At 30.0% G+C, this 17928-nt stretch overlaps 1 long non-coding RNA gene across 1 annotated transcript in view; it reads right to left on the minus strand.

Moving 5' to 3' along the window:
• Positions 1-17049, minus strand: part of LOC113363764 — a 39798-nt gene extending 22749 nt beyond the window's left edge. Inside the window, exons 1-2 of the long non-coding RNA XR_003365957.1 lie at positions 16950-17049; positions 16342-16452 (exon numbers count right to left, since the gene is read on the minus strand). This is a non-coding gene — a long non-coding RNA (uncharacterized LOC113363764). The remainder of the gene's footprint in view (positions 1-16341; positions 16453-16949) is intronic.
• Positions 17050-17928: the final 879 nt, after the last annotated feature.

A 17928-nucleotide genomic window follows, 5' to 3' on the forward strand; every position in this document is an offset into this window, starting at 1 on the left:
TTACCAAGGAAGCCTTGAAAAATCATGAGCTATGGTATCCGTATTGAACTATGCATATAGACTTCAGAACAAAAAAGATGAAGATGAGTCGAATGATTATTTTAAGGTAATTAATAACATTATTATATTACTTGTCATCATACAGAGTGAATTACAATATTTAGATAAATTAGATATTATTTTTAGAAAATCAAATAATTTAAATGTGATGATTAATTAATATGATTCTTTGGTAAAATCGCCACTTTCAATTTTGATTTTGTCAACGAGTATATAACTGGCAGGCTCAGGTTTTTGACAGTTTTGTGGCGTGGCCTATCGGCAAAGGCGTTTGAAACATTTAAAACCATAAGTCATAATCCATATGGTATATTAAGTAAGTATTTTCAAAATAATGAAGATGCAGTGCTGCATTTTTATGCAACGGGTAGTTCAATAGGAGAACCTTATGAAATATGTAACAGAATTTATTTATATTCAGGTGTATTGCCAGTCACCACAAGTACAGGTTGTTATACATATCCACTAATTAATTTTATATCACATAAACATAATGTTAGAACGATCGAAAACGTCTTAGAGATTGTGTAGATGAATTTGGTGGTCGTTTGAATTTTAATTGATTCGTTTGAAACCACAGCTATGCAAGCATTCATGCTTTAATTCACACTTTCAAAAATTCAACTTTAATTGATTATATTAATAAGTGTCAAATGTTCTTAAATAATAAATGTTCAAACAATTTTACAGAGAACATAACATTGCACTTATGTTGCAGTCATTTCACCAAGAGACTGTCATATCATGCAAAAAAATTTGCAAATGGCAATAAGCAATTAGAATCGTTTTCGGTAAGATCAATTATCAGGAGAAAAATGTAAAGATTTGAACTATGCTCAAAAAATGTTTGCTCATATTGTGTGGATTTTAGGTAGTGAATATCATAGTAAAGAAATAGATTTAGCGATGCAGGAAATTAATCAGTTATAAAATGAGGAATCATTAATAAGCCTCAACAAGACAATCTTAACAAATAATGATGAATTGGAAATAACAGAAGATCCTACATCATGTGAAGATATTTTAAAAAATAGTCTATTTTATAAAGACTTTTTTAATATTAAATATGAAATTGTCAAACATATGCCGAAGAAAGGATTTATTCTATTTTATTATATATATATATATATATATATATATATATATAGAGATGGGTAACTCACTCCGGAGTTATCACTCCAATACAACTCCTCCCACGGAGTGAATCCGAGTGGAGTTGTTTCACAGTGTTTGTCATATCCGACTTCCCTAAACTGGTATTAAATCTGTTAACTCGTGCAGACATTTACTGTTTTTGTTGTTTTTACTTTGGGAAGGAAGTCACTTTCTTGTCTCACAGGCAGTTTTAAGGCCTTTTTTTTTCCAGAAAATACAAAAATATTACTTCAAAGATACAGAACAATGAAATTGTGTTCAAGTGTGAATAGCTCAAATGTATAATTTATTGAATAGTAAGGGGTCATATTTCTAACTACGACAATCTTTGGCCGTGAATGATGGCAATCAGGAATATACATACCCAAAAATATACGAAACGAAATACAATTATTTAATCTGGTTTTTCCATAGCCTGAAATAACAACACTTTAGAGTACAAATTTTGTCAGTGATATCATTGTATTTAAGCAGCAAAAAATATTCAGTATTATATTATTACTTTTACACAATTATATAATTGTTTTGCTTTCATTACAAAGTTTATTACATAATTTTTATGAAATTTAAAAAATCAATTATTTTCTCATCAAAAGGAAATGATTAAATTGATTTTGATTCTCAAGTTTTGCGATTTTACTTTGGTCAACACTGCTAAAATTACGAGTCACTAAAAATAAGTTGATCATCTGGTGGACTGAAAAATTTTACAATTTGTCATTTATTCGTTTATTTGTTTATTTTTTTAGAAAAAATATTTTGTTGATATTTATTCATAAATTTTCATTTTTAATAATTAATGGGATTTGACAAATCCTTAGATACATAAACAACGCACATTAGAATACATTTGTGTCGAGTATTTCGGTTTCAAAATTGTCAGAGTCGTGGAGTTGTTAAGCGGATATAACTCCTTCCTGAAGCGGAGTCACACCGAGTCGATCCGGCTTCGGATATGTTAAGCCCATCTCTAATATATATATATAATATAAATAGAATAAATTACCAATATCGTGTTGAATAATAGTTATATATAGTGTTCAATAATCGGGCATAACAACAAAAAAAACATGAATTTTTTAAAAAGTCTTTTTAACACTGGAATAAGAAAATTGTAAGTACGTTCAGCTATTGTATTTTTTAAGCTGAAACGTAAGAAATTATAATATTTTTTTACAAAAATTCATGATTTTTATTGATATGTATAGCGTATTATTAAAATTACATATATAATTTTATTTGAAAACTATTTCTTCGTTTCTATTATTACAGTTTTTATTGTTCTAGCATTCTTAAATAAAATGGCGGGAGCTGTGAGGAATTTCCCGCTAGTGAGTGAAATACCGACAGAAAAGATACTGATAATATTAACAGACTGCCACACCGAGTCACATTGGGAAGATAGGCTTGTGTAAGTAATTTAAATCCACTTTTTATTCTTCAGGACATGTGTATAATTAGAACATTATTATTATTATATCTCGAGTGCAAAATCGAGACCAACGAAATTAGGAGATGTTACATCGGTGACATCATTTCTTGGTCACACGGTTTTGTTGTGTGGCGTGTCAGAGCATAACAAAGGTACATATTTCTTTATATATATATATATATATATATATATATATATATATACACATGTATACATTGGTATAGTTAAGGGATTTTTCATTATAATTTTTTTTATAATAGGTTACAAAATGAAGGGCGTTAGTTTATGCTTCGACACGATAAAATTGCTGTATCAAAGGAGGAGCGTGTATTATCGCTCCTGCCAGTTCTTTATGAAGATAGTGCAAACGTGGAGGAATACTTCCTACATTTTTTTTAAAGATCAAGAAATAAGATTTTGTAGTTACAAAAAGGTAATGTTAAATTTTTGAAATAATACATAAATACATAGCAATCAGCTATTATAATATTATTAATTATTATTTTAGTCCACAGACGATGCTAGTTGGGGCTGCGGCAGAGGAAACAGCCGCGGCGGCATAAGAAACAACCGCGGCGGCATAGGAAACAACCGCGGCGGCGTAGGAAACAACCGCGGCGGCGTAGGAAACAACCGCGGCGGCGTAGGAAATCATCGCGCCGGTAGAGGAAATCATCGCGGCGGTAGAAGGAACCACTGTGGCAGTAGAAGGAACCACTGTGGCGGTAGAGGAAACAACAGTGGCGGTCGCGTAAACAAACGCGGCGGCCGCGGAAATTACCGCGGAGACGACCGCGGCAGCCGCGAAAGCAATCTCGGTGGGCAAAGAAACCATCGCGGCGGCCAGGGCGGTAACGATAGGATAGGAACTCCAATGCGAATGGTAAATAACATCCACGGCTGTACAATATGTTAAAATTAAATTTAAGTAAGATCAATTATTTCTGAAATAAAAAGATTCATATCACCGTGAACCAATTAACATTTAAAATAAACTGAGTACTTTAAAAGAAGCATTTTTATGTGACCATAACCATACTATAAATATTAAAAATGATAACTTTGCTCTGGATTTATCAATATAATTAATGTGCTATAAAATATATAGCACATTAATTCTTGTTCTAATGATTTAACCGATTTCAATATTTTTGATCAGTTTTGCAATAACTGTTTAACTAACACAGAAAAATTGCAATGGAATTTTCATAAAATAACTTCCCCTAAACAGACTGATGATCATAGTTGTGGGCTTTTCACAATTAAAAACGCATCCTTCTTATTGCAGAACATTGAACTAAATTATACAATGTATCCTAGTACATATAGAGAAGAATTAATGACAAACTTTTTAAAAAGTATCTCACCGGTACAAAACATTTGTCCAATTTGTACCTTTTCTAGCGATTCGCGATTGATCAAAAATTGAATATATCATCATATTCAAAACTAGATTAGTAATTTCATAATAAAATAAACTACCTATATTTTTGTTGATATACGATACACTATGTTACCTAATCAGTCAGTCACCGACCGTGGTCGAGTAAACACGTCTCATAAATATATAATACATTATTTAAATTAAATTTATCCAATAATTTTACACCTAGAATTCTCGAAATAAATAAGTTTGAACCTACAAAGAAGAGTATTATACCTGTTCTTTAAATATCGTTGTGAATCAATCAAAATTTTACCGAAGACTCTTATACCTGCCGCCATCAAGTTGTTACCTGTATATCACCTATATCTGTTACCTGTATATCACCTATCAATTACCAATCAACCTATGGTACGGGTTCTTAAATGGTTTGTTAGGTCCTAAAGTTAGTGTGTTCGGTACGGCCAAGCCGGGTGCGGGTTTTTCTAGCGTGGTCGCTGGCATCGGTGATCTGGTTGGTGATTTTGGTGTTCGGGATCATGTTGTTATGGCCGGGACGAACGACGCTAGCTCTGATTATGCTATTCGTGATGCGCTACGGTTTGCCCGTCGATCATGTAGTAAAACAAACCTTTGTTTTGTTAAAATTCCCTTCCGATATGACAATCATCGCCTGAATTCTAGAATTTCCTAATTGTACTTATCGTGATTTTGGTCATGGTAAATTCAGGGGTATCAAGGCCTTTGATGTCAATAGATACGTTGATAGACTAGACTTCAGACATGGTCTCCATTTCTTTTCAAATGCAAAGCAGAAACTCTGTCGTTTTCTCGATAGAGAAGCGCTGACTCTGCCAAATTCCAAAAACTCCCACTCCTTTCGCTTTCGATTCTGACGATGCTTCATCTTTTATATTTTGTCAAAATATTCAAAATTTACCTAATAAATTACTTAAAATTGAATTACTTTTAAATGACTATAGGCCTTATTTTTTATGCTTTTCGGTACATTGGCTTAACGAAATTAAACTCAAATTAATTATATTAAACGGTTACTATTTATGCTCCTCTTTCTGCCGAAATGATTTTAAGCATGGAGGTGTTTGCATTTTTTCGTCGCCTGAAATTAAATGTAATAACATTATAACAAATATTGCACTATTGATAAAATTTTTGAATTTTGCGCCGTAGAAGTCAATTTTTCTCTATTTATTGCATTATTTGCGTATATAGAGCTCTAGATCAAGATGCTAATAAATTTATACATTTACTTTATGTTCTAATGGAAGAACGTTTTCATAAATATAACTATTATTGTTTGCGGTGATTTTAATATCCACCTGGACAAAATCAGCGAGTTTCAGTTTTAAATCAGTTTTAAATCTAGTATGGATTCATTTGGTTTATTTCCTACTATAAATGATCCCACGAGAATAAGTCATTTCTCTTCGTCTTGCATTGATAATTTTTTTACAAATTTAACTGATATAAAAACATTTGTCATTAATACGGGTCTTTCTGATCACTACGGAATTTTTCTATCTTTATTAAACAACACAACTTCACAATCTATTAATTACCAATATAAAAATTTTTTTAATAATAATAATAAACTTTTATTCAAAAAATTATTAGAAAATGAGACGTGTAACCAATCTTATGAGAATATTACTTTTAGCTCGTTTATAAATTATTTTTTACATAAATTTAATCTTGCTTTTCCGCTATTGAAATATAAAATCCAAGTTAATATTTTCCATAAATCTAACGGATGGTATACTCAAGGCTCGAGAATTTCGTACAATAAATTACTAAGTCTGGAAAGAGCGTCTAAAACCGACTTCGATATCGACTTTACGATTTATTTTCTAAAATACGGAGAAATTTTTAGTAACATTTGCAAATTAGCAAAAATCAAGTCTAATGAAAATGTTATTTATAATTCGCACAAAAAGCAGAAGGCAATGTGGCCACTAATTAAATCAGAAATTAATTATAAATCAAGCTCTTCTGACATAGAATATCTCATTATTAACAATGAAAAAGTCAATGATAAAATAATTATAGCAAATGCTTTTAATAACTATTTTGTTAATGAATCTTTTTATATCCAATATTGTAATCGATCCGAATATTTCAGCAGCATATTTTTCTAAAATTATTAGTAATCAGAATTCACTGTACCTATTTCCCATAACTCCTGCGGAGCGAGCTGTCGAAAACAATTCTATCCCTTAAAAATTCATACTTATCTGGTGCTGATGAAATTTCGTCCGATATTTTAAAACAACTCTAACCACTATTCATTGATGATTTCCTTGCTTGCTTAAACAGCGCAATTAGTAACGGTATCTATCCGAATCATTTAAAACATTCAAAATTAGGCCACTTCATAAAAGAGGGCCCACTTACATTATCAATAATTACAGGCCAATTTCTTTAAACACTTTTGACAAAATTTTTGAAAAAAGATTACATAGTCGACTGAACAATTTTTTAATAATAATATATTATTATTTCCAAAAACTGGAATATATTGGATATACGTATATTCCGTATTACGTAATCCACATTACTTAAAATAGGCGAAATTATTACAGATTTCTTAACAAGAAAATGACGTGAGTTTGTAGCTTTTCATGTGTACAAATTACATGAATATTACGAATTTTGGCTTTATGTCAAAATTTTGGCTTTGTGTCATCATTGTTTAGTTTAAGTGAGCACACGATGCACGTGAAAATCATATAATTTTTTCATAGCCTAAGTAAATACGCCACATCCCGATTTATATTTTTGCTACCAATTTGTCCTTACAACAAACCATGTGCTCTTCTAAGAACTAGTAACAAGTCAAATGCAAGCTTTCGCATTAATACGGATTATAGAAAATCCTAAATTCTGTATGTATCGGTGTGTAAGTATTTAGTATGTCATCCCTTCAAGGCAGCGCTATAACAAGATTTATATTATATTTTAAAATATTGAATGCAATATTCTGTTAGACGCGATACTAGGCACATCAATCTTAGCGCGTAAAAATTACTCACACATTTAATAAAAGTTTATTTTTTATATTGATTTTCGTTTTTCATTTTCCAATAGATACAATGCACACAAGCTTTTAAAAGCGTAGTAATTAATAATATACGAGGTGATAACGGCAAAGGCAGCAGTTAGGTGTACCACGCCTTAACATAAGGTATCAATGTTCAAAAGCAAGATTTTCTCAATCATTGTGGAAGTTTTATTTTCAAGGACTGAAAGAATGCTAAACGGTACTGGCAAAAAAGTATATCAAAATTCTTTTATTTCACACACTGTCGAAGAGCTATAAAGTATTCCAATTTTTAGTTATCCAGTATTAATCTAGAATTTGAGTAATAAAAAGTATTCAAATAATTAAAATTGGCAACATTGTAATTAATTTAGTGAACCCATCACTAACGCCTCTTCATTTGGTGGCAGCTTAACCGAATCCAACTCCGTGATAAGAGTACAAATACAAATAAATAAATAAATTAAAACAAAGTGTGTGAAAAATAAGCAAACTCTTGAATCATCAAGTAATACAAAAATAAAGTGCTCATCGATTAAATCTATCAAAATCTATATAAAAATCAACAAAATTAAACTAATAAAAAAAATAATAACAAGTGGAAGATTTTGAACTTCAGAACGTGGGACCAAATCAGGACTTAAATCTACTTAACCATAAAAGGTAAATTTCCACCTCATGTACTTACAAAAATAACCCATAACAAAATTTCTTGCTGAGACTCGTTAGAATCATTTTTTATAAAAAAATACCGAAAAAACTTCTGTATCAATTCTTCCTGGAGAGTTAGTAAATTATTAACAAAAACCTAATGATTCTGTAAAATCTTTTAGTGAAAGAATTAATAAATTATTGTATAGAATTTATGATAAAGATTGTGATACACACGAACAGATACTCGCGGATAATTTGCAAAATGTTTAAATGAAATGGCTCTCAGAACTTTTCTTAATGAACTGAAAATGTCATTGAAAAATTTATTAAAATCTTGTAGGTTTGATAATTTAAATGACGCTATAGACTTTGCACTTGCCGAAGACACTCATTCATCCTCAATTTTAACATGCATAGACATACTAAATAATATAGACATATTATCTTGTCGCTTCATAAAATATTTCACACGATGTTAATTTAATATAGTGAATTAACCTTCTAAAGTATAATTTCTTATTTGTTTGATTAGTTCAAGGCGCCGTCGTCAATTATAATTTATTTAATAAATGTGTATTATCTATGGATGGTGAGTCTGTGCCATCATAGACAAGTTCATGTCAAAACAACACGTGCTTTAAGCAATGAAAATAAAGCCTCATTCTATTCTTCCTGTAGTGTCCAAAGTGTTCTTATTGAGGTTAGCGTTAGTGAGTTTTGATGTCATTTATAGTTGTGATTTGTTGAGTTTTAATATAAACGCTATGGATCTCCTGGAGTAAGTTAATAATATATTTTGTGATTCAACGATATTGTAATATTAAAGTAATATACATTCATTGCTTTATTTGTAGTACAAAACAAATTGCTGTTGTTTTTGGCGAATCTGGTCATACTGAAATGCCAAGCATTTAGTCAATTTTAGGTGACGATGGTTCAAGGACAAAGTGCTGGTGGCCAACAGCATGCAAAAATCCAACAGGATTAATTATAAGGCGCGTGGAGCCAGATTACCCCACTTGGATGAAAACACCCATTACCTTTATTGGGTTTTGCGGTGAGAATATTATTTACTTAGAGATTAGGTAATCTAATTTCATGTACATTACTTGTTTTATAATTTTAGACACCTATGAGTCAGCTCGCAAACGTGCAGCTGATTCAGATTACACATCCTCAGAGGAGCTGCGTAATTGTTTTTTTATTATAGCTCCTCTACGCAATAGGAAGAGGGAGGCGTTCCTAAATATAGAAATAGCTGAGGAAGATGTTAGTTCTGCCAAAGATAATTTAATACTTAAGCTTAGATACTCACGTTAATATATCAAGTATATTGATTGTAATAACAATTTTATTACAGAAAGAAGCTCTCTTCCGGAATTTTCTTTGAAAGATGGAGTTTCTTCGAAAGATACACCAGAATAATAACTGTAGAGATTGGGCCAATCACAAGTAATGATAATGATTTTAGATTTTATTAAGTATAAATATTTTTCAAATTTAATAGTAATTATTTTCATCATAGCTCCTCAAAGCAATAGGAAGAGGGAGGTTTTTGTGAAAGCAGAACATGTTCAGGAGCTTGTTGGTGCTCCCAAAGGTAATTCAATACTTAAGTTTGTTCTCATGTTAGTAAATTAAACATGTTGATTGTAATTATAACAATTTTATTACAGAAATAATCTCTTTTATGATGAATGCCTTTTCCACTCTTCAAGGTTAGTTATCATAATATTCAATATAATATACATATTCTAATTTTTATTTTTTTTTAGCCTCTGTTGATCATATATTAAAAAGAGTGATCATTATAGGGGAGAAAATCAGCGACCTAGGCTTCGACACCGGCATCTTCCCTCAAAAAGAAAACAAATATATTTGATAAAATTTTTCCTTTGAGGACTGTGGAAGAAGTCAAAGCCTTGAAAGAAAACCTAGGTGGAGAAAAATCAGAAGAGTTTGAAATTGATCTGGTACAAAATATATGAAATTATTTAATAAAATGCACTTATATTTAATCAAAGCATGGTTTTAATTGCAGACCGAGTTTGCTATCAGGATTGGTGCGCGTGATCCCAAAGATCATATTGGGAACACACTAAGCAGAATGTTTGCGGATAACCTAGCCATGAAATATTCATGGCTAGGTCGCGAGCAAAACTTGCCTATGTATAACATCAAAATGATCGACATAATCAAAGGTAATAAATGCAGTATAACAGCTTATATATTGTATGTATATTGAAATGTAGTGTATTCATGGTTTAATTGTTTAAAGGTGTATTTGTGGCAAAATACAGCTTGCCAGAAAGTGAATTTGACAAAATAACCAGTGAGTGGCTGCGGTTCGCCAGGCAGAGGCACGAGAGAGCTGTGAAAAAACTAAACCCAATGAATTTAAATCAAGAATAATTTGTAACTTTTTTATTTTCTTTTTTTATTTTTTGTGAAATAAATTTTGTTGTTTAAAATATTTGTTGCTATATTTATTATAAATATAAGTCACTGTTGTGTTTAGTACAAAATATTTGTTACTGTTGCGTTTAGTACAAAATATTTGTTGCTATTTGTTTGTTATAAAATATTTGTTACTGTTTTGTTTAGTACAAAATATTTGTTGCTATTTGTTTGTTATAAAATATTTGTCACTGTTTTGTTTAGTACAAAATATTTGTTGCTATTTGTTTGTTATAAAATATTTGTCATTCATTTGTTTGTTATAAAATATTTGTTACTAATTTGTTTGTTATAAAATATTTTTTACTAATTTGTTATAAAATATTTGTTACTGATGTTATAAAATTTTTACTGTTTTATTTTAAACTATTTGCTACTAATTTGTTTCTTATGAAAAATTTGTTATCGTTTTGTTTGATCGTCGTAAAATATTAATTGAAAAATAATAAATACATTGAAATATAAACATCTTATTTAGATGAAATTTACTTATTTTTGCATAAATTGAAAACATTCCAGAGAGTATTAATCTATATTGCATATGTATGTTGCCGTAAGTTACCGCAACTTCACAATGTAACGCACATTGTAACGCACTTGATGCGGCAATAGTTATCTTCAGGCAATGTATTTTATAAGGTTGCCGTAATGTAACAGGTAACAGATGTTATATAACTGCAATCTAACGGCAATGTAAAATTGTTTATAAATTATATATGTATACATATATAATTTATATAAATGATTATGGAAAAGCTAGAAAGCGGCAAAAGGAAGCTATAATGCACTCAGATGTTGGTTCTGAGTACGAAACAACGCAGCAGAGGAGAGATAGGGCGAAGGTGTTACACTCATCTTCAGATGAGTGTGATGATGATGTTTGTACTTTATCAGCACCACCACCTGTTCCTCGTTTTGATTCGAAAGCAAGCTGCAGCGGAACAGATATTAACAATGGTAATTTTGTTTTTTGTATACTGCATGGTATTTGAAATATATTTCTTATAATGCTGACGTTTCTACCCTGATAGCTTATTTACTGCCGGCGTCTCCATCTGTTTCGAAAGCTAGCCGAAGCAAAAAGGGTCAAGATTTTAACAATGGCAATTAAAGCTTTTTGTATACTGCATGGTATTTGAAATGTTAAGTTACAAGTGCAAATATTTTTTTTATTTCTGACATTTCTACCCTGCTAGCTTATCTGCCACCTGTGTCATCCTTTACAAAAGCAGGCAGTAGCAGACAAATTGGAAGGAACGAAGATAACAATTGCACGTAAAGCTTTTTGTATACTGCATGGTATTTGAAATATTATGTTACTAGTACAAATAGATATTTTATAATGCTAGCATTTCTACCCTGCTAGATTCAATCGGCGAAGAAATTTTTGCCAGGGAGATAACTAAGATACGATTAACCATAGATTGAGGAGCACATGAAGTAATTGATGTTGAGAATGGATTCGTACCAGTCTCCTAAGGATGTCATGAGTAGTGACATGGGCCAGATCAAAGAAGTTTTAAAAAAGTTTTCACTATGATCATTGAACAAACTTCAAGATGTGGAGGATAGTCTAAGAATCAAGGATGTGAAAACTTAACTGGTAATCACAAGTTTACGTAAATTTATTTTTATTAGTTAGCTTTATTATAAACTAACTTTATTTTTAGATTTTGTATTTGGCTAGGACAGGTGGAAAAAATGCTAAACCTGTCACAGTACAGTTGTTGAAATTAATATTTGATGATGGCTTGGCTAGAGAGTTTAGCTGGGCAGGTGGTAAAAGAAAACACAAGTATTGCGAGCTTGTGCTGTTCGAAGTCATCACTGGTAATTTATAATTCTTATGTTTATGATATCTTGTAAATTATGAATAAAGCTTACATATAAATAATTTCAGAAACTGTAAAGAACTTACCCAATGAGACTAAGTTTGCCATCTCAGAGGCTACAAAAAGCTGGCTGAGGCATGCCAGTGAACGGTATACAAGATATTTTGTGAGATGTGTATTATTAATTTTATATATATATATATATATATATATATATATATATAAATACACGAATTATATTATGAAAAGGGTTTATCTAAAAGAAGTATTGCAGAATCGATGTTAATAGCTCATACATAAAATCTTATCGTATCTAAATCTTAATAATACTTTGTAGTTTTTTATGTACTTGTGTATGTATATGTATATATGTGTATGTTTATAAGTATAAGTCTATATGTAATATGGTTGTATGTATGTGACTATATGCGGGTGTTTTTATATATATGTAGGTGTGTGTTTGTGTGATGTGTATATGTGTATATATATATATATATATATATATATATATATATATATATCGATGCTTTTCTGACGCAACCTCGTATCTCAGAAACTACTACTTTTCAGGAGAGACAAAAAAAACGTTTTATAACGAATTTTTGAACTGCTGTTAAAAATTTTTTTTATAAATTTTAAAAATATTCAATCTTGTGACAATTATTTGAGACAAGTATGATATTACAAACAATTAATCATTATTTTTTCTTCAATTCTTTGAGATACGTGTTTGTCGCACGGAAAAAAATGTAACATACGTGGTTGCGCCATGCTGTTTTCAAATAAGGGTACATGAATAACTTTTTTCAATTGTTTTATTTTGAGAATCGATCAACTTTTTAAAGAATTCTTAATAAAAAAACAAACATTATTAAACTTGTGGTATATGTTAGTTTATAATTACGACAATATAGTATCTGGCCATAGTTTAGGTATTTCAATATCTAGGATATTTAGCTCTTTCATGTATTTATAATTTACTACTTTGTGATTATCATTTTTATTGTTACTTTTATTTTTTTTGTTATTATTTCTTTATTTAATGATTTTTTATCTGCGGATGACACATTATCTAACTCTAAAAAATACAAAATTTGAGATATTCATGTGAGAATTTATTGTCAGTAAGAATTGATAATTATTTAATTTTTGTTGATTACTGTGATATTTGTTCTCAACATAATAAAAATATAACTAGTGGTGCATGGCATCGTGCCTTTAAGCAAGGAATAATAAATGTTTTCAAATAGATTATTATAAATACTGTAACTTTCGTTATTCGTATTTGAATGACAAAATATAAGAATAAATTGGAAAACGACGTTTATATATGTTTACATAAAATGTAAATAAAAGTAAAAAAGAACATATCTCATATTTCTAAGAATTATATAAACTAATTTGCAAATTTAAATTTATTTATTTGAAGTATATAAGAGAGTTTTAGAATTTTAGCTAGCATTAAAATTAAAATCCGAATCATTTTTCATATTTAAACAAAGAAATAATTGTAAATAAAAAAAAAATGGACAAAAAAAATTCTGCTTTCCTAAACTAATCGATTCTTTATACTGCAAAATGTTTTTTGAATCATTAGAATCGGAAGCTTTGAAACGACTGGGCCCGTCTTTTCCAGAAACTAATTACCACGTCATCAAAACAAATTGATTGTTTTTAAATAATTCAAATCGGATGCTCTGTTTTCTCAATAGGAAATGATTGCTTTTTGTGCACTGTTTGCTCCCGAAAACGTGGACAGAAAATTGTATCCACACACACACACACGCACACAAACACATACATCCATTTTTTTAAGGTATGCCAAGATATTCAGAAACCTCTGAAACGTTAAATATGCAAAAAGTTGCATTTTCAATTTTAAGAAAATTACTATAACTTGCGGTAAGTAAATAATAAATGTATTTATTAACTATCGTTCATTAAGTTTCAATAACAATTAACTTAATTGAATAATAATTTTTATTAGAAAGATTGAACTAAACAACATTGCTGACAGCGAAACTTGTTTATATACGCCACCATGTATTCTGAGATACGAGGTTGCGCATGGCACATTTTTCTGAATTGAGATACGTGATTGTATTTTTCTCAATAAAAAACGTTCGGTTGATTTTTTTTTTTACAAAACTTCACAGATCTATGCGTCTATATTTAGTGATTGATTTTCCGATTAAAACTCAAAATCGTCAAAAATCGAGTTACGAGGTTGCGTCAGAAAAGCATCGATATATATATATATATATATATATATATATATATATATATATTTTTAATTATAACAATTTAAAACAAATTTTATAAACAAACCGTCTCATACATAAAATATTTTTTTTCCTAACGACATTTATTTTTCAACTGGACCCTAATCCTTCCTTTCCTATCTGATATTGCCTGACTATTCAATTTCAAGTGGTTTTCAAGTGGTTAGAGAATTCGGACACCAACGATCGTTGGTGTGGCAGAAGATAGTATATCGAACGACTTGTAACGGATAACACATAATGCTAATTTAGGTTTCCATATTTTAAATTTTCAATTATAACAGACTAATGACCTCAAGTGACCATTTGTTTGCTCAGAGCGTCTTGTATTCATTTTTGACACATCCTATTTATTTCAAAAGCTGTGCTGTAAAAGTACTTATTGGTTTAATGTGAATAATCTGTTACCACAACATTTTCTGAATTATATTATTGCATTTAGGTTATTCAAATTGAGATTCAAAATTTGGAATTCATCAAAGGGGACACCATAGATATTTTTGTCTAATAACTTATTGCGAGTTTAAATAATAATAATAAATCAATAAGAAAATTGGATTATAACACAGATAGTAATTTTGGAAATCATATTCATAAAAATTTCAATTATGTGTACAAACAAATACAAGATCTTCGGAAACAGAATTGTTTGAAAATTGCTTAAAAAGCTCGCATTATGACATGTGACATCAACATAAGTACAGTTTAATTAGATATGGAAGTAATCATTACAAATATTTACAGTACAATCTATTTGCAATGCAAATTCTTCTTTACAATATTAGAATGAGTTTTGTAGTTATATGATCCATGACATTTATATTTTTAGGGCTTGACAAATGTCACAGTTCACAGAAGTATGAAAAGTATCAGCAGTACGAACTTGCATTATGTTGCATGATTTCATCATCCAAATAGGCCTTCTAATGCATAGAAAGAACTTTTTCCAACATTCCAATTTGCAATGAAAAAATTAAAATAGTTAAACATATTCCACATACTGACAAAGTTTGCATTGATGGTACACATGGAACTAATGACTATGGCTTTCAATGACATACACTACTATTTTCGAATAGGCAGGATGCAGTATTATGTAAAATATGTTTAAAAATATATATTAAGAAAAATTTATAAGGTGGTAGACATAATTAAAATATGGACTTTCAAGACATAAGATGCTCTAACATATTTCGACACACCTATCATGGGTGTGTGGCGGCATAAACTTTATAAACACATATGCAAGAGCTGGAAAAATTCAGCATTAAATATGATCAGGAAAATACCTGGCATAATATAAATACACTTTTGAATGAGTTTCAGAAAGTAGATGATACTAAGTTATTTGTGAACTATTATAAAAAACGCTTCCTGCAAAGAACAACTACTTGGTTTTACTGTTATTGGAAAGAATTAGGAATTAACACCAATATGTATTTTGAAAGTTTTTACAAACGAATGAAAAGTAGAGTTTTGAAAAAAAAAGTGCTCTTGATTTGGATGTTCTTATCAGAAGATCTAATGATTAAATCGAACGTTACTATCAACACGACAGAGAAATATAAAAACAAGCCACATCAATATTGTCTGATCTATTATAGAAATCAGTTCCAATGCACAATGGATTGTATCACCAACAGGTGATGCCTTGGCACCATATGTGATTATTAAGAAAAAACAAACATGCAATAGTTCTTGCAATATAAACCATATAAGATTTGTTTTCATACGTAAGAGGCACTTGTATAGACTATTTCATTGAAGCTAGCACATCCACGCTTTTGGCATTATAAGCACCGTGTAATCAAAAAAACATTTGGTGATAACTCAAACTCATAACTCATTTATTTGTTTGATGCAAATGGGTTAAGTATGAGCTGTTGGAAAAGGATACGGTACAAAAATTGAATTTTATTAATCGACTACTGTCAACATGTGCCTCAAAATGTTTCGTAGAACATGGTATATGTAATCGTCCTAATCAGGATTATATCCATCGCAAGAAAAAACATGGATGTACTTACTTGTCAAGATTTTTTTCTCAAGTCACCTCATATAGCTCTCGAATATAAGATAATTCATTGAAACATTCACATAGCCCTCCATAATGTTCAACAGTATTTCTTTACCTCCATCTGAAATTACAAAATATTATAATAATTTATATATAGTAATAAAAATATTATTTTGAAGCAGTCTCAAAAAAGAGAAAAAATAAATGAATGTAAATGAAAATAAAAATAACATGTGCATCAACCATATCCTTTCTCTGAAATTGATACGATATCGATAAACAACAAATCATCACAAATAAGACGAGCATTTAGTTTAAAATTAAATAGCGTATTTTAAAATATTAAACAAAAAGAAACACGAGCGTTATTAACGATTGTTTCACATATAAAATCAAAGCCAATGCAGAATAGAATGCTGTCTAATGTTTTGCAATTTTCGCGTGTTAAATCAGCAAGCAAAATTATCAATCAATTATAATACTAACAAAATACCTGCAAATAATTTTATCGCCCAATTGGATCAAAGCACTGAATTTAAACAAAATCGAACTAAACATCAAAACTAATGTGAAGCACAGATTAAACTCTATTTAACACAATTAAAATCACTATTTTACCTGCTTTCTCTGTCTCTACTTTTGCATTTACATTTGCTGAATCACTTTCCTGCTTCACAAATTACAATAAACGCACGAGGCACGACACACGTGACTTGTGACTTGAGCTAACAATAAGCACGACCACAGAGTAATATGAATAGATGCACCACTAGACGAGACGCAGGTCGGCCAACGGAGGCGAAATGTCAACGGCGCCAAATTCAACTTCATCATTTACTTGGTATTGTTATAAATAAGAAATTATAATGTTACATGCATTACATATATTTTATATAACAATAATTTGAAATTGTTGTCATTAATATGAAAATGAAAAAATACAGATGTTACAGTGGTATACAGAGTACTTTATGATGGAACATTTCGTAAAAAATAGAAAATTATTTGAAAAGTTTGAACAATTTGTAAATATTGTAATACTGTCAATATTATTAAAATTTTTATTCATTGTTATTGTAAATAATATTTAATTGTAATGTTACAAGCATCATTTAAATTTAATGTAGATTTAATTAAATTATTTATAAAAATAAAAGGCTACAGGTGTTCTTCTATATTAACTGCAGGAAGTTAAAGTAAACGCAAAAAAATCGAAAATGAAAATTTTTATATATTTTTAAGTTTCGAAGGTTTCTGAACATTTTGGCATACCTTAGAAAAAATTGATGTATATGTGTGTGTGCGTACAAAAATTTTCGTCCACGATTTCGGAAACACGGATCAACCGATTTGAATAATTCAAAACACATCCGATTCATATTGATAAGGAGACGTGTTGATTAGTTTTTGGCATGGGCAGGTCTAGCCGTTTCGAAGATCCGGGGTAAAAAGTACCACAAACGGTAACTCAGTTTTTAAGAGAACGGAGCGTCCGATTTGAATAATTCAAAAAACATTTGAATGAGAAGAAATCGAATGTCAGCAAGACCAAGATTCCAGCAAAATCTCAAATGAACAGGTTACTGCTGCAGTAGCA

The sequence above is a fragment of the Ctenocephalides felis genome, unplaced genomic scaffold (genome assembly GCF_003426905.1).
Source record: "Ctenocephalides felis isolate EL2017-DRISC unplaced genomic scaffold, ASM342690v1 CF-g0.4_SCAFFOLD_00845, whole genome shotgun sequence".
Classification (NCBI taxonomy): Eukaryota; Metazoa; Arthropoda; class Insecta; order Siphonaptera; family Pulicidae; genus Ctenocephalides; species Ctenocephalides felis.